This window comes from Melitaea cinxia, chromosome 12 (genome assembly GCF_905220565.1).
Source record: "Melitaea cinxia chromosome 12, ilMelCinx1.1, whole genome shotgun sequence".
NCBI lineage: Eukaryota > Metazoa > Arthropoda > Insecta > Lepidoptera > Nymphalidae > Melitaea > Melitaea cinxia.
In genome coordinates, this window is record NC_059405.1 from 11,665,011 (window position 1) to 11,688,786 (window position 23,776).

Here is a 23,776-nt window from a genome sequence, read left to right on the forward strand (position 1 = left end):
TTAATTTATCACAGAATAATACTTACATTCTAACCCAAATTTCCGATAAGTTCAGAAATTACGCAGGCGTAACTGCCAGACGTGGCTTGTAAAAAGTTATAAAAGAAGCCGTATCAGCATATTTATATTAGTTGTGTTAATATTTTCGCTTAAAAAAAAAAAAAAAAACTCGTAATTTTATTTTTGTCTCAGTAGTTCAGACGAACTATTTATAACGTTCCAATAGAGAAGATTAACATAAAATAAGTTTGATATAAACTTTTTTTATTATAGAGATGAATGTATTGAATGAGATTGTATCATATTATTCGGTAACGAAGCAATCTGCATTCTGGCACCGGGTACAAATTTTGCGTGCACATGCCTGCCTCGGCGCGCTGTTTGCATAATTTTACATATTTACCGTTAAATGCACCAGCGTATCGCCTCTGTGCCTTTAATGTATTCAAGTATGCAGATATTTTACTTGGTTGCATAACTTTCAAATTTTGCTAATGTTTATTAAACAGAAATCTTAATAGTTTCCTAGTTTCAAATATATTAACTATTGTGTATCTGAGAGAGAACTTTAAAGAGGTCAATAACCTCATCTTTGCGACGCAATATATTTATGAAAATATAATGTACATACGGAAAAATAGGTATTTGTTTGTTGGTTGTAGTGATAAACGTGCCTCAATTTAATAACACTCAGGAACGGCCACAAATTAACATTAGTTTTCTAAATTCTGGCTCAGAAAAAAACTCGTTCCGTTATAGGAATGTCTTTTTAACCGACTTCCAAAAAAGGAGGAGGTTCTCAATTCGACTGTATTTTTTTTTTTTTTTTTTTTTTATGTATGTTACATCAGAACTTTTGACCGGGTAGACCGATTTCGACAAATTTTGTTTTAATCGAAAGGTGATGTGTGCCAATTGGTCCCATTTAAATTTATTTGAGATCTAACAACTACTTTTCGAACTATATCTAATAATGCGTTTTTACTTGACGCTTTTTTCGTCGACCTACGTTGTATTATACCGCATAACTTTCTACTGGATGTACCGATTTTGATAATTCTTTTTTTGTTGGAAAGGGGATATCCCTAGTTTTTGTTTTTAACCGACTTCAAAAAAAGGAGGAGGTTACTCAATTCGACCGTATATATATATATATATTTTTTTTTATGTATGTTCGGAGATAACTTCTTCGTTTATGAACCGATTTTGATAATTCTTTTTTTGTTGGAAAGGAGATATTCATAGTTTGGTACCATGATAAGGAAACCAGGATCTGATGATGGGATCCCAGAGAAATCGAGGGAAACTCTCGAAAATCCGTAATAACTTTTTACTGGGTGTACCGATTTTGATAATTTTTAATTTAATCGAAAGCTGATGTTTGTCATATGGTCACATATAAATTTTATCGAGATCTGATAACTACTTTTTGAGTAATCTTTGATAACGCGTAGTTGCTTGACTATTTTTTCGTCGATCTACGTTGTATTACTTGTCGATGTAATTGAAGTCGGTTTTTTTTTCGTTTGCGAGCAAACACAATTATTTAATATATACCTGATAGGATTTCTAATGTTAAGATGTATTTTTTTTTATTCATTAATGTTTTTTTTTTTGCTACCTTAACTTTTTTAATTTTGTGGGTTTTTTGTGAATTTAAATTTTTTTAACGTTCGTTAAGTTTGTATAATTATTTTTATTTCATTGCATTAATATATACCTTCTTATCCTTATTATATAGTAGTCCAGATAAGTTATATATTTAAACGTACTTTACATAATATTCCCTCTGCCCTTGTATGTTCAGAATACAGGTACTTAACAATATTTAATTTGAATTCCGATCTAAGCGCATAGGAAGACTACCCTGGGGTTAGAACGGGTGGCGTTAAGGGAATCGTAGTGACATGTCACATTCTATTTATGGAAATGCCCCTTTAAACTTGAAGGAATGTATCTAACCCGCTCATAATTCTTAATCCACCTTCTTTTAATGAAGCGATTTTAATCTTGTAAAAGTAACATTAAAAATTTCGAGTGAATTCTTATTGGCTTTGTTTGGGTGCGCTGTGTGAAACGGAACGTGGCATGATTATAAGTACACGGTGTTATGGCAGGCGCACATCCGGCCGCAATTACGTGAAGGTCAGTGACACACAATTAAGCTTAGCGTGAATCATTCGTCTTAACTGCTTCCCTTTCATAAGGTTTTAATAATGCTTTTATTAACTTTTCCTCTTTGTTGTGACGGCTTACCCACTCCAAAAAACTCCTTTAAATCTATCCAATGGTTTAATGTTTCTATAGTTAGATATTGCAAATTCTTGGGACGCGGACGAAACGATGAGGAATAGTTAGAGTAAAATAAGCATGTTTATTTTCCTTCCCATCAATAGACAGACAATGGCCGTTATGATAAATGGATCTTTATAAATGATTTACAACCGCAATATAAAATTCTTTGTTTCGTTTCGCAAGGTTTTCAACCTTTTTCCTTTACATTTTTACATCAATGCCAAATCAAAGGTCATAAAAGATCTTTTTATAATTTACATGTTTTAATTAAAACGTATAAACAATAAATAAATAAATATTTATAATTAATATGGCCGGGTGAGGATGCGGAAAACCGGGACTACTATAGTTAGATGTGATGATAATGGTGACTATTTTAATAGTATTAACGTACTAACATTTAAATAATAATGTTTACTACTTGTCAAAAATTCAGTAAATATAATTAAGCGACGATTTAAATAATAATAAAGGTCATTGTATTTTTATTACATACTTTATTACAAGTTGTGACATCAGCCGAGCAGATAACGTTACGTTAATCATCAATATTTGTGTTTACGATTCAAAAATACGAATAAAGTATAAGCAAAATGTGAACCGCTGACTAATATAATTACAGTGGGAATAAAATATATGCATAGATTAGCTTCAAGATTACAAAAACAATAGTCAGGGAAATCGACACCGTGAAACGCGGTCGAGGCACCGGCGCGGGAGCAGGCGTAAGCATAATAAATAAGCGAAGTCGCGCTCGTCACGTTGTCGTTACGTAAAGAACAATACGTAAAGAACAATGGCCGGCTGGGATCGCGGCCATGAACGCGACGAGAATTTATAGACATCAATAATACTTACATATTTATACTCAGTCTCCTTATAATGATAAGTTTTACTGTTTTATTAATTCACTTCGTAATATATTTATGCTTGATTTTATTTCATGAATATGTATTGACATAAAAAATCTTTAAAAACAATGACAAAAAATATGCTTACATAAATGGATATTTTATGCGTGTTTTTCGTGTCTCTATTTAAATATTCTTGAAACGCTTAAAATATTCTTCAAGTAGTTTAAAACAGGTTTTTCGACAATTATCTTAATTAGGTCCAAATTACCTCGATAAGTAAATGAAAAAACCTCCATTTTAAACCTTGAGCTCAGATAGTTACTTCCTTACCTTGTACCTAGTGAAAATATTAAAGTACCTAAATAAGTTTTTTAATAATTATAAATGTTGAAAGTTTATATTTCTGTATTCAATGACATAAAATTTATAGTAAAAAAAAACAACTTTAGTAATTTGAAATCAATAAGTAGATATATATTCAATATTCAAACAAATTTTTTCTCGACTGAGCATACGTTAGCACGATGTGTACTTTCACCCCAGTTTGCCGTTATACGCGAGGCACTAGGTATTTCCTATCTCAGTCACACATTGCTAACTCGATCTCCATTACCTCAGCCGTCCATAATAGCCTCTGGTATATGCGTCTTATCTTGCCCTCTTTTGAAATTTATTGAGCAGGCTCTGACGGCCCGATTTATGCGTTTATCGAGATAGTGAGTCTTGTGTGAATAGTCAAGTAGAATACAAGACTCCAATAGAAATACTACTCAAAACAAAGTCACAAAACGCATTTCATATCATCATTAGATTTTTCAAAGATAGTATTAAATTATCGTATTTTAATTTCAAAATATTTTTAGTAAAAGAGACGTCGTTTAAAAAAAATCATAATTGACTAGCAGGTGGAGTTCATGATGCTAAATTTGAGATTTAAGGTCGCTATATGTGTTAAACGCTAGCTCCGTTATGACTTTTATTTGTCCTTTGTAGCACATGTCCAGCGAAAACCGGTTTCGGGAACTTGCTCCTTTCTTGTGGGGCGAAGCATGCAGGCGTATCTGGATAATCTCACATACATTCATCTCTTTCTAATCGCCCTAAACGGCAAGATTCATGATACCCTTTAAAGGGAATTTTACCATCAAATCTTTTAAGTTTCTCAGAAGAATTTATCACAGCCCTTTCCTTGAAACTTGTTCAGTTTTTATGGTACCGACAGTTGAGATCGTTATTTTATTCTATTAGTCTAATTTATTACACAAATTAACGTTGAATCCTCTTCACAAATAGATATTCTTAAATTAAAGGTTTATAAGGAGGAATATTGTTTTAATTATTGGGTTATATGAAAAGGAAAGAAAAATTAAACTGAGGTAGGGCACAGCAGGAATATCCTGCTCAAAATCTGGAGCAGCCCGAGTGGGGTAGTACCTCGACCTTACAGAAGATCACAGCTAAATAATACTGATTTCAAGCATTATTGTGTTCCTGTTGGTGATTAAGGTGATCAGAGCTCCTGGGGAAGGAAGGGAATGGGTATTGGGTCGGCAACGCGCTTGCTATGCTTCTGGTGTTGCAGGCGCACCATCAGGTGAGCCGTACGCTTGTTTGCCGACCTAGTGATATAAAAAAAATGCAAGGTTTATTTTTAAAGTAAGTAGGTACTTAAATGGGACAGGACGGACTTTGGTAATACTTTCATCATGAAATGTTACAATTTCACAATAAAAAAAAGTATATACAACAAAACTTTTCATCTCATAAAGACGATGTAATGGATACGCCATGTCAATCAACCTATCAAATTGGTATCAAAATTATAGGCTGATTACCTGGGGAAAACGTTTTGTTATTATTGTTTAATTTGTTATATTTTTTTTTTTTTAATGTATGCTACTATTTGCCTAAAGCTGGTTCAATAAACAGTTTATTATATACAGGCTCATCAACTGTTTTGACCGATTGACTTGAAAAGAATATAAGTAATTTATTTTTGTGATCACTTACAGTACACGATATCTGTGGGCAAGATGGCGCCTGTTACGTAAACGATCGCTGCTCGGACGCATTAAATTGATTGTAGCGTTGAATGACATTTATGACTATTGCATCGGCGAATACACATTTGTAGAGTCATATACATTCAACATCACTTAACGACACAAATATATTAAAAAAAAATTCACAGAATGTAGCAGTGGTCATCGCTGTTAATTGGATTCGTAAGCTGGAGTTTTTTTTTTTTTCTGTATTTATAAATCTATTAATCTACAAGGTTTAGTTCGTTTCTTTTTCTCTATTTTGTAGTAGGTAAATAGTTAAATACATTTTATATTATTCGAAAAATGATGAAATATTTATTGTACTTATATTACTATAATTATCGTCAGAGAAGTTAGTCAGTTGAGTTTGAACATTTGTATGTTAAATATATTATTATTTAATTCGTTAGGTTAGTATAATTATATTTTTTGTTATTAAATCTTTGAAACCAAATAAGAATAATAAATGTTTGAAATAAAATTCACGGAATTATAAAAAATCTTTTACATCTATGTACATATTTCAATTTTCACAGTCAGGTATAGGTGCTGTGAATATGCCACGCCTGTCTCTTTACAGCAGTTCTAAACAAATCATTTTATTGTTTCATAGTATTATGTCATACTTTTCCTAAGAAATAAGTTGATGTATCACAAGATTTATATACGAGTAGTGGACAGAAATATATGCGTGAATGTAAGTGGATTTAATTTAAATCTCCATTATCTTAATTTTTGTTAATTATAGTAATCGTTAACAAATTATCGCTAATGTGTATCGTATAGTATGATACACATGTATATAAGTATGCATTCATACGTTGGGTCACGTTGATAAACATGTATTTATATTGATGTATGTTCTACTCTGATCACAAGCATAGCCTTGTTCAATAATGTTGTTTGAATGTTTTATAATGATAAAGTTATAATGAAATGTTAGTGTCTTATACTTAAATGCTTATATTTTTATGAGAAATATGATTAATGTCGATTGCTACGGGTAAAAACGGATAAACGCAGTTTACGTCAATTTGAGTAATTGTCGTTTTTTGACGTCGAATCGCTGGCGAAAGGTTGGCGAAATATGTAATTTTAATAATCATCTGTCACCACTCGCACCCGTCGAGGTGAATATCACTTACCAAGAACACCCATCGTTGATGAGCAACGTATATATGTGAAAAAGTGTGTTTGTGCAATTCACACACGGAAATTTTCTAAAAATTCGTAGCATGATAGGCCTTGACTTGTTCTATTGACGATGATCACTGCCTCGTGAAAAAGGTCAAAAGAGCCGTGCATGCATTTTGAGCTGTAATGTATTCTCTTACACATGTTTGATTGATTGAATGTTTGTTTCTTTATTGTGTACACTTTGTCCAAGGTATAATGTTAAAACTTTCATGTGACAAAACTAGATTTTTTAAATAGATGACGGTTACAATGTTTTAACTCAATCATTCTTTATGAATATAGTAGTAGATCAATACACAATTTAATATTTAATCTTAAGTAAGTCATCTAAAGGTCGTTAAAAGGACAATAGCCTCGTAAACCAGGCTTCGTGAATTCAAATAGCAATTTTCCGAGACACTGAACAATAAATAAGAATTCTTGGATGTTGTTAACACGCAATACTTCAATCAGATGTTTAAGTCTTCGTTGAATAAATCTGACAGAAATTGCTTCAAGTACTTAATGAACATTAATTATGAGAAAATGTCGTCGTTTAATTATTTGCCGTTTGAATAATAACAAACCTGGTACGATATTCATTTTTGTTACATTTATTAAGTAGTATATAATATTCCGAAATAATTATATAGACAAACAGACATCAAATAGACAATGCGGATAGTAAATATTGTGTCTATATAGTTTCTGTGGGGTAGAATATTGTGGAATATTTATGAGACAAGTCAAACCATCTGTATCTATAATAAATAATCACATAAAAACGTGATGCTTATGACATGTTTATGCTTAAAATTAAAATTCGTTCTGTACAATACAATTTCCTCTTACCCGTTTCAAGCAAAGTAAATAAGGAAAATTCAAATTTAATTGTTCTCTCGGGTTCTATATTTATTATAAATTATGGTATAACTATCAAATGTGGATGTGTTTATTATTTGTTAGTTGCATGATTTTGATTTTATAAAAAAATACTCAATTCGCATAATTACATTCGCATTAACGTATACGAATACGATCCATTAATCACAGGAGTGTAAAGGCCACCTGCTACGGAGACCGGGCTTATGTAGGTACTCTGTCTCTTTCATTCCTTCTCATTCATCAAATGATTCATAACTTGCCTGTCGAGGGTCTGACCCTGAATAAAGGGACGTAAATAATACAGACATGTAAAAAAAAACTTTGTAATCGTTGTTCAACGAACCTTTTTTTAAGGGGATACGTTTTTTGTTTAAGTTCTAATACTTGTCACAGTTTTTTTAAACATTTTTTTTTTTTTTTTTAGTTTTATTATAATAAAATGAATACAATATTAAATACAAACATTAGGTAACTGTTGTGGACATACACTGCTGTGTACTACTTATACAATAAATTAGACAAATTTCATCATCAAGTTTAATCGTAAATAATAAAAGAATAGACAATTAAAAAACTATATATTGTTAAGAATTCTGAAGCAGATAAAATCGTGCTACATTTATTTTAATTACTCCAATTGTAAATACATCTCACAATTACGAAACACACTCATACCTATTTCCGTTATGATAACGATCTTACGTAATATGCCTTAATAACAATTTAAACGTTCTCGTACGAGACGTGCTTAATCATTTGAATTGAGTTTTTATTTTATTTTTATACTGGTTTTATTCATGTTTGATATTTTAAATACAGGCTATTTATTATTCTGTTATAAATAGGTTATCGAAATTTGCTTTTACATCACCAATGTATACTGGTATAATAAATTCAACATAGACTGACAATTAATTTAGTAAATCAAAGTAATGTACCTGTGCTGGCTGGCTCTTTGAACTGGTTAAGCACGCTCAAAACACGTAATACTCGGCTATATGGCTGTAAAACAGAGAATCTGACATATACATATGTATTTTTAACTCTTTTTTTGTTGGAAAGGAGATATCCCTAGTTTGGTACCATGATAAGGAAACCAGGATCTGATTATAGGACCCCAGAGAAATCGAGGGAAACTCTCGAAAATCCGTATAACTTTTGACTGGGTGTACCGAATTTGATGATTTGAGATTTGATTACAACTTTTGGAGTAATCTTTGATAATGCGTATTTATTTGACAATTCTTTCGTCTACCTACGTTGTATTACTTGTCGATATAATTGAAGTCGGTTTTTCTTCATTTGCCTGCAAACACAATGTGTGTGATAACTGATTTAGACTTTTTTTTTGCCATTAAAAGCGTTGACGTAACAGCATTCATTTTTGCTTAAACATTTCTAATAAATGTAAATATCGCATACTGGCCTCGACTAGCGTATAAAATATGCAAATTTAAACTAGAATATAGGTAGTTATGTATTTCCATTCTGAATATGTGATCGTTTTACATAACTTTTTAAATTTGAATTATACTCGTATAGGAAGTAGTTCACGTCATGTGGAAAGTAAAACAATATGTGTTTGATAACTTTGCAAAATATAAACAATTTTCTGTGATGGAATAGCTTATCATTTATAGTGTAAAATGTTAATATGAAAATGGTGGGTGCACTTGTGCAAAATGGCGGCACTGCGCTCAGTAATGGCTGCCGGCCTTGCGCCGTACTCGCAATCAACTTATTATTCAATCTCATGTCGCGAATTGGTCCGAGGTCCATCGGTCGTTGAACCTACAACCATTCCATTCGTTCACGTTTTGTTCCGTTCCGTTCGCTGGAAGATAATTTGAACTACATACATAACAATAATGATAGTTAAATTAAAATTTTCAAATTTAGTTTTATATTTTTTTAACAATTCAAAGAATTATCTACTTAAGGTTATAGATAGACGTATCAACAATAACTAAGGAATGTATATACATAATTATGTATTAAGGCAATATTAAGGTTACTACGTCTATCTTAAACAGGGATCTAACATTGTGGAAAGTTGTAGATAAGGATAATATTGTTCAAAATTCCAAACATTGTCGGTTAAGACGCTTTGACGTAAATCCAACTCGACCCGTTATGTCCTCTCGGAGAACAATGCTTGGTTCGCGCTACTCGTCTAATGAGAAATGTTTGTTTTTCAATGTCGTACAAGAGCTGTTCTCATCGATGCCGATTATTATCCCTGGAACGGGCCAGCCAAGAAGAGTTGATGAACTTCTTTGTTACTTTTTTTTAGTCTAAGCATATTAACTATATAAAAAAGATCCTTATTATTCGCGCTTCAGCCAGCAATATCCCACTGCTGGGCATAGGCCTCTTTCCCCATGTAGGAGAAAGATCAGAGCTTAATTCACCACGCTGCTCGCAATGCAGGTTGGCGGATATATTCTCCCAAGTATGAGTAACGATCGCTATAAGGTGTACATGATAACAAGCGGGACCGATAGCTTAACCTGCTGTCCGAGGCACGGTGGGGAGACCCATAAGGACTGCACAAATACCCAGACCATGGCAAACATCTGTATGGCCAATACAAATGCTTTTCATGTGCGGGGATCGAACTCGCAACCGTCAGCACAACAGCCACAAACCAGTGCTGTTAAATAAAATAAAATAAACCGTTATTGTACTGAGTAAAATTTTATAACTAAATTTGTGTCTGTGTGCGATTAATAGCTCAATTTTCTTAGAGTGCATTTAAATTGTTTAGTTTATACTACCAGTATGACTAATAAATCAATATACTGTGGTTCCTCGTTTATTCATTTATATTTCGTCGTATCGTTTATTCAGTTATACATTTCAAGGAATTAGTAGATTTATCTTGTATGTTTCAATTCGCAAATTAAATAACGTAAGGCGTAAAGCCGATGTTAAAAGGAATGCAAATAGTAAATCGTGGACAAATAAGAAATGTTTGTAAAGGGGATTGTTCCGACGTAGAATTCGACCTTGATTGAAGTCTCATTAGCTGTACGAACTCGATACCGCGATGAACCGGTCGTGATCGTGAGTCCGCATGATTTATGTATTTATCTTTACAAAGAGCATTTTTTACGCTAGACCGGTTTCCCCGCTCGGTGGTTTTGTTGCGCTACCTGGATATTGAGAAAAAAATATAGTGTCAGCGTTTTTTTAGCCGTAATAATAATAGTGAACATTCCTTTTGTGGCACATGCGGACGTGGCTCACGGCTAGAAACGTGATGTGCTGGCGCTGTGGCTTCATTATATTAATGGACTCGACCGGATGAATACAAAGATGGGGCCTTTAAACTCTACTGCAAGTAGAATACGTGTTCCCTACATACGTGACGTGAGATAGTATTTATGAAGATGATAGCTATGCACCGAAATTTTTAAAATTGTTTTCTTATTGTAATTTTTAATTCGGAATTTATTTTAATTCGGAAATCTTACAAAATTTTTGAAGTTTTCAATAACGACCTTTTTAAAGAAGACTCTTTCTATGATTTCTAATATGACCTTAAACAAAACACTTATGTCCAACAAAATCAACTTTATATCTATAAAAAAGTTACAGAGTATCAGTAATCCATTAATCTATTAAAATTGTATTTTTGGGGTAATAAATATTTCAATGTGTATACATTTCAAAGTTTATGACCATTTAATTAGACAGTATCAACATTTTATAAAGCTATAAATATAGACTTGCGTAAATGTCGATTACTTTAGGTAGATGATCGTTCGACCTTTGGTTGACATTGGCAGGCCTCGCCTCGTCTTAACCAGTTTTTGTTGCACTTTCTGTTGGAATTTATTTAAAAGCATACTTTTATGTACCACCTGCCACGGTCGTTACCCGTTTAGAAAAACTCCCCTCTTTTCAATACAAGAGATCCCCAAAGTTATTCTTTCTTATAATTGCGACTCACAAAGCATTTCGGGTGTAGACCATAAATTTTTTGTTGAAAAAAAAAAATGGTCCATAGTTCTGTTATAAAAGGGAATTTTTGGTTACAAACATAATCCCAAAACGGCATACGCTACCTGCTTTATTTCTAAAAAAAACGTAAACAATTCTCTTCATAGGGGAGGGGAAATCGAATTCGTTGTGAGATGTTTTTTGGCCTTTTATTAAGTTGAAACAGTAGGAATAATATTGCTATAATTATTATAAATTTCCTTTTTAACCGATTTCCAATATAAATAAATATAAATATCTTATAACATACACACACGGTCGTCTGTTCCTATGTTAAGCAACTTAATGTTTGTGTTATAGGTAACAGCCGGCTGATATAGCTAAATACTTGATGTACCGATTTTGATAATTCGTATTTTAGTCGAAAACTGATGTTTGTCTTGATCAAATTAAAATGGGTGGCCATTTAAATTTGATTGAAATCTGATGACTACTTTATCGCGTATTTACTTGACAATTTTTTCACCTACCTACGTCGTATTACTTGTCCGATATAAGTGAACTCGGTTATTTTCGCTAGGGAGCAAACACAGTTATAAATTTATAGAGAACAGTAATTCAGCCAGAAGCTATTGGGCGTAGGATTTTGACGTAATGCTTGATTTGTAAGATCGTAAACAATTGGAAGAACCGCGTTATGGATGAAACATTTGTAGAATATTTATGAGTATGAGTTATTAATAATTTTATTTATTTTAATAAAACTATTCTCATTCTTAAACCGGTCAGTTACAAATGAAACTGACTGTTATTATAAGTATTTCCTGTAACTAATTTCATAGCGGTTCATAAATATTCCAATATCAAACGAAATATATTACTTACATAAATATAGTTTTTGATGACTTCAATTTATTAAAAATTAATTACAAATTATTAAAAGATAGCATCTATACTACAACTACTAAAAAAAAAACTATTATAAAAACATCAATTTATTTAAATTTCTATCATTTCCGCAACGCATTTGCGCTATTATACTCGTACTACACAACGTGTCTAATTTTACGTTCCGGGCCCGTTAATGGAACATTTTGCAATATGCCATAATTATGTAATTTTTTACCTTATATATGTTAGTGTGAAGTTTATTTGTTGTATGATAAGTTTTCAACACGACGAATAGATACATATCTATATGTAATACACATTTGCCAAAAGCTTGAATTGCTATCGACCTGAGAATTGTTGAGCTGACAATATAAAGGATTCCTGTACTTTTTTATATATTTCGCTCTTGTCGTTCGTTATGGTAGAACAAAGCATTACTGGAACGTTGTTATTGTTATGTCACAATTCAATTACTTGTATAATAACGAGTATTTACATCTGAAAATGCTTGCAAAAAGTATTATTGTTTTCAATTCAAAAATTAATGTAAATTTTTTCTGTCGCAAGAGATGTGTAACCTTGTTTTCGTTTATTACAAATAGTCATTCGTGAGTCATGACGCAGCACGTTAAAATTCACAAGATATTATCGTGTTTATAATAAATATGCTAATTCTCTGTAAACAAAAATGGAAAGCAGCTTTATAGTCTTTATTCATGTAATGTAGGCAAAAATTTGAAACCCGATTACATTGATGCGACTTAATTTATTCTATGCTGTAACCGAGTAAGTACCTACTTACAAGAAGATGATATTACTCGTATCTACTAGTTCTACTACCATAGAAATAAGCTATTAATAAAAGTTACGCTTTAGAGGTCACCCGGTACTTAATGAACTACTTTTTACTTTTTGTTTAGCGAATATATTATTAATAATTTACATTCGATTAAGCCAATTACATAAAAATATAATTCTTATATTATTATAGTTACTTCTTTTTAGTGCGTTGTATTAGCGTGTAATATTAATATAAGTTTATTAATAGTAAACCGGTTGTGTACTCGTCTCAAGGTTTCGGTTTAACCTTTTAAAAATTATTTCTATATACTTATATTATTACCTGATCTAAAATTAACTTTAAGGTATTGTAATAAACAAGCGAAAAAATAAAAAATAACAATAAAAATAATACAATATGGGTGGTTTTTTTTCTATTTTTTATTTTAATCGTATAAAATTTAAATTAATCGTTTTGACAAATACAAAAATTTTGTGTTTAAAAATAGAGGAACTACGTCACAATAAATTGTTAAAAGTTTCTTAATTTGAATATTTGATAGTATATCAATTGCGAGACTATTAATGAAAATGTGGTCGGACGTTCCCTTCGGGTCACTTCACACAGCCGGTCAGCGTTCAGCAATTCATTATGTCCAACCGACGTAATCGATTTTAGTGAATCGGTCAGAGTAATTTCAAACTTTAGGCAATATTCACTTATCATAATCAAACGATCTGCGATCACAATCAATTTTCTCATTCGTTTCATTTTCGTAAAATATTTGTGCCATAATAATAATTACAAAAATAAAATTTTAATGATAACGAAGGTAATAAAGAAAATGATACGACTAATTCAATTTAAAAATATATTTCTCATAACAGTATTTTTAAAGTCGGCCAATTATATAAAATCTGCATAAATTATTCTCATGCGCTATAACATGTTCTTTCTTATAAATTCGTGTGGAAATTTTTAAATTGCTGCAAAAAATCTGTTAGTATGATTTTTTGCATATAAATTTTAACATTTAATGCAGATAACTCTGAGTGTGAATTAATACGAATATAGTAACGAAATAAACGAAAAACTTTCTCCTGAAATAATTTATGGTTCGCTTCGTACGAAGCATTAAGATCCATTGTGTGAGGGTCTATTGACATTTCTATAAAATCTCAAGTTTAATAAGGATAGATTTATTTATCGTTGCGACCTCAATAGTTAATTTCAAAGTGATGTGGCGCATCGTGAGCTAGTGTTAACGCATTAGTTTGTTGAAAGACAGACATGTAACAGATGCAAGAATAAATAATTAGTTTCAAAACTTATTTATTTTATCTCAGAATATACTTTTTTGTCTTTCGGTAAGATAAGAAAATGTATGCTCTTCTCAGTCTATATATAAATATCTACCACTCATAACAAGATAAGGGTCAATGAGATTGTTAGTTTTATCTTTGTAAAGTATTTAAATGTTATAAATTATAAAACGAGTACATATATAATAATATAAACATGACGTGTAAGAAATATGTGTCATTTCCTTAAAGCGTTACACTGTTTCGAAATAAAAGGTATTTGTATAATATAATCGATTAAATGTGCATTCTTGTGTGGCTGATATCTCGAAAGTCTTATCACGTAAGTACACGATAAGAAATAAAGCAGATAGTTATGTACTTACAGATAATTTTGATAACATATTTATCAGTGATATTGATAACTTAACATAATAAGATAGATTGAGTATATTTATACCTAAAATTATTATTAAGTCTTGTACTTCATTTTGAAAAAAACATTAAATATATCTAATTTTGTCACGAGGAAGTGAAAATTGAAACGTTGTTGCTTTTTAATTATTGTCGTTTTTATGTCAAAGATGCTTTGAAAAAAAATAAGAGGATATTGAGTATAAAACCACTTTATTATTGTAGTTTTTTTACGTGTCGTCAATATAATTAAAGTTATAATTCATATTCTATATTGTTTAATCAACTGATCTAGCTTAATACGTATAAGTTACGTAAAGTTTTCGTAATTTCGTTGTTATTATTTTATATAAAAGTATAATTTCGATAAATCGTTACCGGTTCTACTGTCTGTTCAAATTTGCTTGTCAGTACCAAAACAAGCTTATCTATAGAATTTCTTAATAAACGTATATTTGGCCTATGTTCATTAAAACCTAATGTCGAACACGATAACCTATAACCTCGTACAATAAACCTTTGCGATAACCGCTACGAGTATCAATTTATTTAATTATACTACACAAGTTTCCAAGTTTATTATTATTTTGCAACTATTCGATACCTCGGTATTGTGATGCATTTTGCTACGAATATTAATTGAACATCTCGAATAACTATAAGTTTATTACATAAATATGAACAATAAGTAACCTACAATAATAACATTATTTTATAAATTGATTACTTAAAAAAATAATGTATTTAATATAAATATGCATAGAAAAATGGTAATGGAAGTAGTTTAGCATTTTTATAGTTTACTTACGCAATGGAGACATTATAAATTAAATAAATTACTTAAATATGTTTATTTTATTAAAAAAATATGCTATAATTTGTATACAACATTGGTAGTTTAGTAGAAACATGTTATACATAGGTACTCCTTTCTGTACAGTTCAAATATAATGTTGCCAATTTAAAGGAAACATAAAAGCAATTCGAACCTCTATTCAATATATCATCAACACAAAAGGTCAGTAGTGTACAGACATTGATCAGTATTACATAAATAACCTGCTACTACAAGAGACCGTTACGAATACGTTGAATTTTTTATCTTTGAACACATTTCACACTTATTGTAGTTGTCTTTAATTTATTTCAAAAACAAATTACAATTAAAATTTTATATCTTTTTTTATTACTTTGTTTCAGGTAAGTTGATGACTGTTAATGAAGGTAAATTAATATTTAATTCGTAGTAAAACTTATTGGAAGGCAATAAAATAGTGAAAAGAAGGATTATCTAATAGCAAGTAGTCACTTTTACACAAAAGCTCTCATCACATCATGTAGAGCTTTTTGATTCTGTAACAATACACGGTTATATATTGTTATAGGATCATAGTTTTTAAGGTATTGCTTTCTTTCTGTCTATACATCTTTCATAGATCATACATTAATATATATAACTAGTGAGTATAATTTAGGTACGCACACTTTAGGCCGTACCACGTAATATTTTATCTAATAAACCTGGCTACTAACATGTTCCTATTGAGGAAACGATGACATAAACTTTAGGGCTGTTATATTCATTTGTTTATTCATTTATTTACTCTTTATTGTATACCACAATATGCAAATATAAAATAATAATAATACAGGCAAGTTAAGAATGTGTAGTACAAGTGGCGGTCTTATGGCTCATTAGCTTCCAGACAACCCGAAATAGTATTGAGTATTATATATATGTGTCTTTAAAAATATTTGAGGGCGACTAGTGAAAATTAAAAAAGAATTTATGGAAAAAAAAATTTTTTTTTTTTTTTCATAAAATAATTCAAAATTATTCATCAAGTGAGGGTAAACATCGCATTCGAAGATATTGATAGTATATACGAAGTACAACTCCACCAGTTAAAATTAAAATTTTAACGCGCTGATATAACTCTACAATACTTACTTCTAGTAGTTTTCGCTTGTTTTAGTTCGAATAAAATTTAATAAATCTGACCTTCACCCCAAAGAACATAAATCACAGATAAGCTTATTACTGCATTGCAGTCTTGTGCAATATGTTTTGCGAAACAGTTCCGCACTTTCCCTTGAGAACGTTGCTATAAAGCTCAATTCGTTTGCTTTTAAATAACACTCTGTGCAGGTGTATTAAGGCTTGCAGTTTGTTTGTTGAATTAACATTATCTGAAATGTTTTAAATTTTGTTCAAGATATACCATTACACACATAGGCACTATATTTTTTCACTTATCTTGTTTAGTGTACTTTAAGTAATAAGGCAGTAATAATATTGAATAATAAAATAATATTATAACTTAATTATTCATTTAGTATCATGTTTTTGCCTTATTACCTACTAAAAACAAAAGTGAAAAAAAACACAAAGTTCATTTTCCACTGTATAATTGCGTTCATTGCGTACTCGATCTTTGTGATTTATGGTAGACAGCATACCCTGGTATTTACAGCGAGGTCATCCACATCAACGGACCACGGTACAAGCAGCGCGTAGAGAATTAATTTCCCATGAGGCTCATTTTATACGTAATGCGAAGTCGCTGACCTGATTACTGTTTGCGCTATTATCTGTGCAAACTTCACGTGACTGTGTATAATCTGTGAAGTAATTAACTGCCGACGCCAAAACAAGATTCTTACGAGATTCACGTGTGTATCATCGTAGCTCTCAAATTAATGAATCGATTTTTATGTAGGTTGAGAGATAAACCAAGTAAACTATAATTTAAAAAAAAATTATTACCCTTTTTGGAACTCTTTACCATATACTGTAGAATCATCTGAAAACAGATTTACAGCAAACAGATGTATCATCCATGAACATATAAAAATAATTTTTGAAATGAAAAGTAATGACTTATTAATTCAAATGCAAGACATTATTAAACTAAAACATTATTTCGCTTTTTTTATACGTCTCACCTAATGGTAAGCGATTACCGTAGCTTATAGACTCTGCAACATCAAAAGCATCGCAAGCGCGTTGCTGAGCCCATCCCCAGTTCCCCCAGGAGCTCTGCTCACCTTACTCACCAATAGGAAGATAATACTGCTTGTAAACAGTGTTATTTAGTCTGTTAGGACGAGGTACTACCCCAGTCGGACTGCTCCATATTTTGAGCAGGAAATTTCCTGCTGTACCCTACCTCAATTAAATACACTTACATAATACGAAGGTAATCTCAATAGAGGATTAATGCTTTATTCATATTATTTAATACTTTATAATCTTGCAATAAGCGGGCTATATAATAAAACAATAATCAGTAATTTTGAGTTAGTATACCTAACACGAGAGATTGTCTAGAGAGAGAGTTAAGTCTTAATTAATACGTTAAGAGTGTATGCTACCTCAAATTGCTTATTTTCCACTCGGCAGGATGTCCATATCTTCCAAACTACTAAACATTTAAGTTTGAAATTTATGTATGGTAAAGTTCAGGATATAACTATCTTTCATATGTTTCGAAAACACGATTCCATAAAATTTTCTCGATACAAAAAAATCGCAAAGTTACCTCTATTTTTGTATTAAAACCTTAATATCTCAGTAAATATAGAAGTTATGGACTTGAGATTAAGCATGGTAACTGAAATAAGTATGAAGAACATTTTGTATGTTTCTTTTTAAAAAAAATAACTATTGGTAATGTTTGTGGGGAGAAAATACATATAATTCGCGCGATGAACAACCAAGCACTCTCAATTCTCATGTGTGTCAGTGTGGGTGAAATCTGAATTCGAGCTGAGGTAGTGTAGCCCCTTAAAGCTAAGATTAGAGGTGTCTAAGTTTTTCTTACTTTATAATATTAATATTTTTACAATTTCAAACCTAAAAACATGCTTACTGATAATATTTGTTTTAGCAATGACAAAAATTTTGTATCGTATAAAAATATATTATTATATGCTCCTAATATTAACATTAATTTATCGTTAAAAATGAAGTACCCAAGACATTTTATCGCTGACCTAATTTTAAATATTACTTATATTTTTAATAGAACTATAAACGACTAAAGTAATTTATAGATAAGATTGTAATTTTTATTATCACGAGCGCGAACGAAAAATAATATGCTCAAGTCAAGGCTATCGTTGAATAACACATAAAATTAAACACTAAACTGATAAAACTCGACAATAATAAATTCAACAAAACTAATCAGTCATCAAAGCATGATTTTAAGTGAGCATGTAGAAAATTCATAAACATTCATAATTCCTGAATTATAAATTATTACAAGTTACAAATATTTTAAAAGTAACCTACCTACCGAAACGGTTTTTTATGACGTCAAAATAGAATAAAGCGGGAGAAAGTGTAAAAAAAAAAATAAGAAGCAAAAACTATTAACATGTCTTAATTAGTGTCGCGTCGTGGGAACTGGCAGACGTCGGAACTAGGAAACGGTAATATTATTAAACGGAAATATTGATTAAATATTTTTGTGCTAAAAGCTTGCTAAAAAGATTAAAGGTATAACAATAGAACAGTCAAGAAAATAAAATTGCACGAGTCAACTAACATATAGTTTTTTAGAGAAAAGTAAATAGTTTTAGTTAGAAGAATACCTTTAGAGTACCTAAACCTTCAAAAAAACTTCAATGTTGTTAATGTTTACACATGACGTGTAGAAGAGATAGGGCTTAGCCGACGAACAAAGATCCATACAGAGACTATTCTTTTATTGTAATAAATAACCTTTGTAATGTTCTATATTCTAAAAATAATTCAAAATGGAATGGCGTGGAATTGCTGCAAAATTATACGTCGTTATCAAAGGAAAGGTATAACAAATGTGGGAAAGGAAACAGATGTCATGGTATTCAGTCGGACTCCGTATTATTTAAAACCCTCGAGTTTGATGGCACAGAATTCATCAAATAACTAAAAAAAAAAACCAACTTTAAGTAATATGTTTAAATATAACATTAATAGTTATTTTATTCGTAAAATTGTTTAGTATGGTTAATGAATCTAATAACTCATGGATAGTAAGTTAATTGTGCAATTTTAAAATGGTATGATATTCGTATGATACCTATTAGATCACACAGCTTGAATAGCTAATCACTGTGTTATGTTTGTAATTTGGCAATTCGTATGCGCACAAGGCGGAGATCGCGGACGAACCGGACATCTCGCACGTCTCGAACTTGGTCAAGGTGAGGCTGTCGACCGTGGCGGTGCGCCAAACGTGCCAGCCGTAATGGATGCCATTTGTCAATTTTTTTACTGACAATAATGACTTGAATAATATATTTATTGCTTTAATTTTATTGTATTAAAAATATGTAAAAAATTAAATTAACCTAGCTTAAAACATTGTGTGTGAGAGATATATCTATTTGCATACGATATACAGTCCTCACCGTTGTATACCGTTGTATTTTGTATAGTATGTTTATTTAATACTTATTATATTTAAAGTCAAGTGAATTGTCGTTTTATAATTAATCTTTGTAGTTATTGTCATTAATTTACTAACGATATTAAATTTGAAGGTGTGTATACGTTTTTAGTCAGAAAAGGAAATTAAAGTGTTTTGCAAATTAGTTGGCTTCAGTCCAACCCAAATACACATAATGTATGTACACCACAATCTCAAGGGCATCAAAATTTATGAGCGTTTAATGTAAATATTTATATTAGTAGAACAAAAACTGTACACTATTACAACCCGCAGTGGAGCAGCTACGTGGATTAAGTTCCAATCTTTCTCCTAGAGGCCTCTTTCTCCAAAGAGGTCGGGCAGATGGATGTCACAGGCTGCATCCCGAATATTTTTGTCAAAAAAGAAAGTTAAATTATGTACACATGGTAGTCATAATTTGAGCATAAATAGTGGATATTATGAATAGATAAAACAAATAATAAATCAGCGCAAAAAGTCGTTAATAAACATTAAAAAAAAAAAAAAACAAATGAATATTTAACCGAGTCATAAATAAAAACATTTTCGTATTTATAGGTATCAAAGAATTAAAATTACTCTTTTCCTTTTACCTATTCTTATTCATTCCACGACAGTATCTGTGGTAGTTCTTATAATAGAATTGGAAATGCGCCAACTTCAATTTGCGGTAATCGCGTTCCAAGTGGCTGTACAAACTAAATGTTGATTGATAGTTTCCCTTTTTTGCAAACGTTCGGATTGACCTTTTACTAGTGTAATTTACGCAAATCTAATTTTGTTATTAATTATTAATGTAAAAATATTCATAATTATAAATTAAGATATAATTAAAGTAAACATATTATTCTGTTTAAACAGATGACGCTGTGACGATTGCGGTTTTATGTAATAAATTACGTTGTACTGTTTTCTTGTCATTACAAAAGCTTTTTGCGAGTGATTTTTGTTAATTCAAACAATATCGTATTAACGACTATTCAATCAAGTTTGAAATATTATCAATTCGATGTAACCAATTTAAGTTCGATGTTACAACACGATTTGCCATGTACATGCCAGCGCTCAACTCCCTGCTGGCTTTTAATGAGTTCTGAGCTTAATTTACAGTTATTGTTTTACCTTCGGATTCCGTATTTGAGACGAATATTGAATACTAAAAACCTTCAATTGAAAGTTTATGCAATTATATTGGATAATGTCAGTTATTAATTTATATGATTGATGTTTGTTCCTATATTTGTTTTAGGTGTAAGTTTGTCCTTATCAGATTTTTATTGTGTTTTTTATATAAACCAACCCAACTTACTTAAGATTTTGTTGGACTCTCAGTATCATTTATTCAACTTATAGCTAACGATAATAATTAATTAATAAATAAATAAAAAATAATAATATAAACCTGCTATACCTAATCACTATTCACTTTACCCCACTGTTCAATAAGAATTCAATCACATTCTGTTAAATTGATTTGTACCGTCATACATAATACATCATAGATATTTAATTAAATAGTTATAATAAAATAAAGAGTTCTTCTACCATTTTTAACATTTATTATGTCAACTATAATAGTTTTGAAATTAGATTTTATCTTATCTTCTAATTCTGGTCCACAAGTAACTGAGGTTAGGGCACAGCAGGAATTTCCTGCTTAAAATATGGAGCAGCCCGACTGGGGTAGTACCTCGACCTTACAGAAGGTCATAGCTAAATAATACTGTTCTCAAGCAGTATTGTGTTCCTGTTGGTGAGTAAGCTGACCAGGGCTCCTGGGGATTGGGTATAGGGTCGGCAACGCGCTTGCGATGCTTCTGGTGTTGCAGGCATTTGTAAGCTACGGTAATTTCTTACTATTAGGTGAGCCGTACGCTTGTTTGCCGACCTAGTGATATAAAAAAAAACAAGTTCAAAGTCGCTCAACGTACAATGGAACGGACTATGCTTGGGATTTCTCTTAAAGATAGGATTAGAAATGAGACTATTTGCGAGAGAACGAAAGTAACCGACATAGCCCACATAATTAGCAAATTGAAGTGCCAGTGGGCTGGTCATCTGTGTCGCAGGACCGATGGCCGTTGGAAACCACGCAAATCTGAGAGCAAGTCCTGAAGTGGAGACCGCGTCTTGGCAAACGCAGTGTGGGACGTCCTCTGGCCCGTTGGATCGACGTAAGATTGCCGGTGTAGGCCTGATGAGGATTGCGGAAAACCGGGATGACTGGCGCGAACTTGGGGAAGCCTATGTCCAGCAGTGGACTGTAATAGGCTGAACTAACTGACTGATTGAATGACTAATTCTGAAACTCGTGTAATGTTTGTTTATATTTTTGCCTCAGATTATACCAGGTATATTCATCGGTTCAACAGATAAATAAGTGGTGAGCAGACAAAGTGGTATGTTACACTTGATGTGACTGTGCTATTTATTTCTTTCTTCCTTTTTACGATGCGTTAGCGTAGCGGTCACACCACTGGATTTTGCGCTAGCGGTCGCGGGTTTGATCTCCGCACATGACAAACATTTGTATTGGCCATACAGATATTTTTCGTGGCCTTGTCGTTTGTGCTTATGTATTGCCTGTGTTTCCGGACACAGAAAAAAATCCCCCCAGTAGATTTTTTGAGTGTCAAGCGTTTATTTATTTATTATATTATTTTTTATGTAGTAAATGCTATATTTTTGTAGGACAAATTTATTGCGAAACAAACATTTATAACACAATGGAAGATACGAAATGCACTCTTTTGTAAATTTTGTCACAAAACTATCAATATTTTAAATTCTTTTTTCAAGTTTATTTTTATAAAAAAAAATTGCAATGTCCAAATAGAGCCTACCTCGTAATTACGTCAAACTTATCCATTCTCTGTTTGACTGTTACTATTGTTGCTGTCCTAAGGTACCCCAGTGGTACAAAGGGCCCTCGTGAGACGTCTCCATCCGCTCCTGTCCTGTGCCTCTCGCTCCACGTCCCTCCAACTAAGCCCGGCCGCTCGCAGCTCGGCGTCGATAGTCCGCTGCCACGTGTGCGCCGGCCGGCCCCGTCTCCTACTCCCGCGCGGCCTCCACGTGAACGCGACCCTGGCGGCGCTGTCCTCTGGTCTTCGGAGGGTGTGTCCTATCCACTTCCACTTCCGCTGAGCAATTTCTTGCTTGATCGGGATTTGGGGGCATCGATTATCGACTGTTACTATTAGGTATATATTATTGATTTGATAAAATCTTACGATTAGATTTTGCTTAAGATATTTTTATATGTTAATGGGATTTGTTAAAGACACCATCTCATCATTTATGTAATCCATATTTTTATTGATGCTAGCAATATTATACCTAATCCAACGACTTGTCCCATGACATACACGTTAACCCAATTATTAATACACCTAGATTAAAATATATAAGTTAAGTTTTATATATATATAAATGAGCAGTTCACAGACATTATGTGACATATACATGACAGTTTTGAAGGTGCTAAGTTTCTGCAAAAGTTTTGAGATTCACAACTTTTCGGAAGTATCCGACTCGCCTCGAGTAGCTTTTCGAGATCTTTGCTTTGGTATAATGTGCTTATTTGATCTTTTTTTTAGCTTGCGTTGAAACACTGCGCAGAACACTATTAGGTAAGGATTTTAGCTAACATTTTATCAAACAATTTTATCTTTATAATAAGATAAGGAACTCGATATTTATAATAATAAGTTTATTTATATTATAAATATTAAGAAATTCAATCTCC

General features: G+C 31.7%; 1 protein-coding gene and 1 long non-coding RNA gene across 2 annotated transcripts in view; one reads left to right on the top strand and one right to left on the bottom strand.

Moving 5' to 3' along the window:
• The window catches only part of LOC123658247 (actin cytoskeleton-regulatory complex protein PAN1-like), a 126,113-nt gene that overhangs the window by 52,538 nt on the left and 49,799 nt on the right, over positions 1-23,776 (top strand). The gene's annotated exons all lie outside the window — the stretch shown is intronic.
• LOC123658214 lies at positions 1,776-23,195 on the bottom strand. The gene is made up of 3 exons (XR_006743846.1): positions 22,916-23,195; positions 9,271-9,275; positions 1,776-1,787 (listed from the first exon to the last, which is right to left on the bottom strand). It is a non-coding gene; the product is annotated as an uncharacterized LOC123658214 (long non-coding RNA).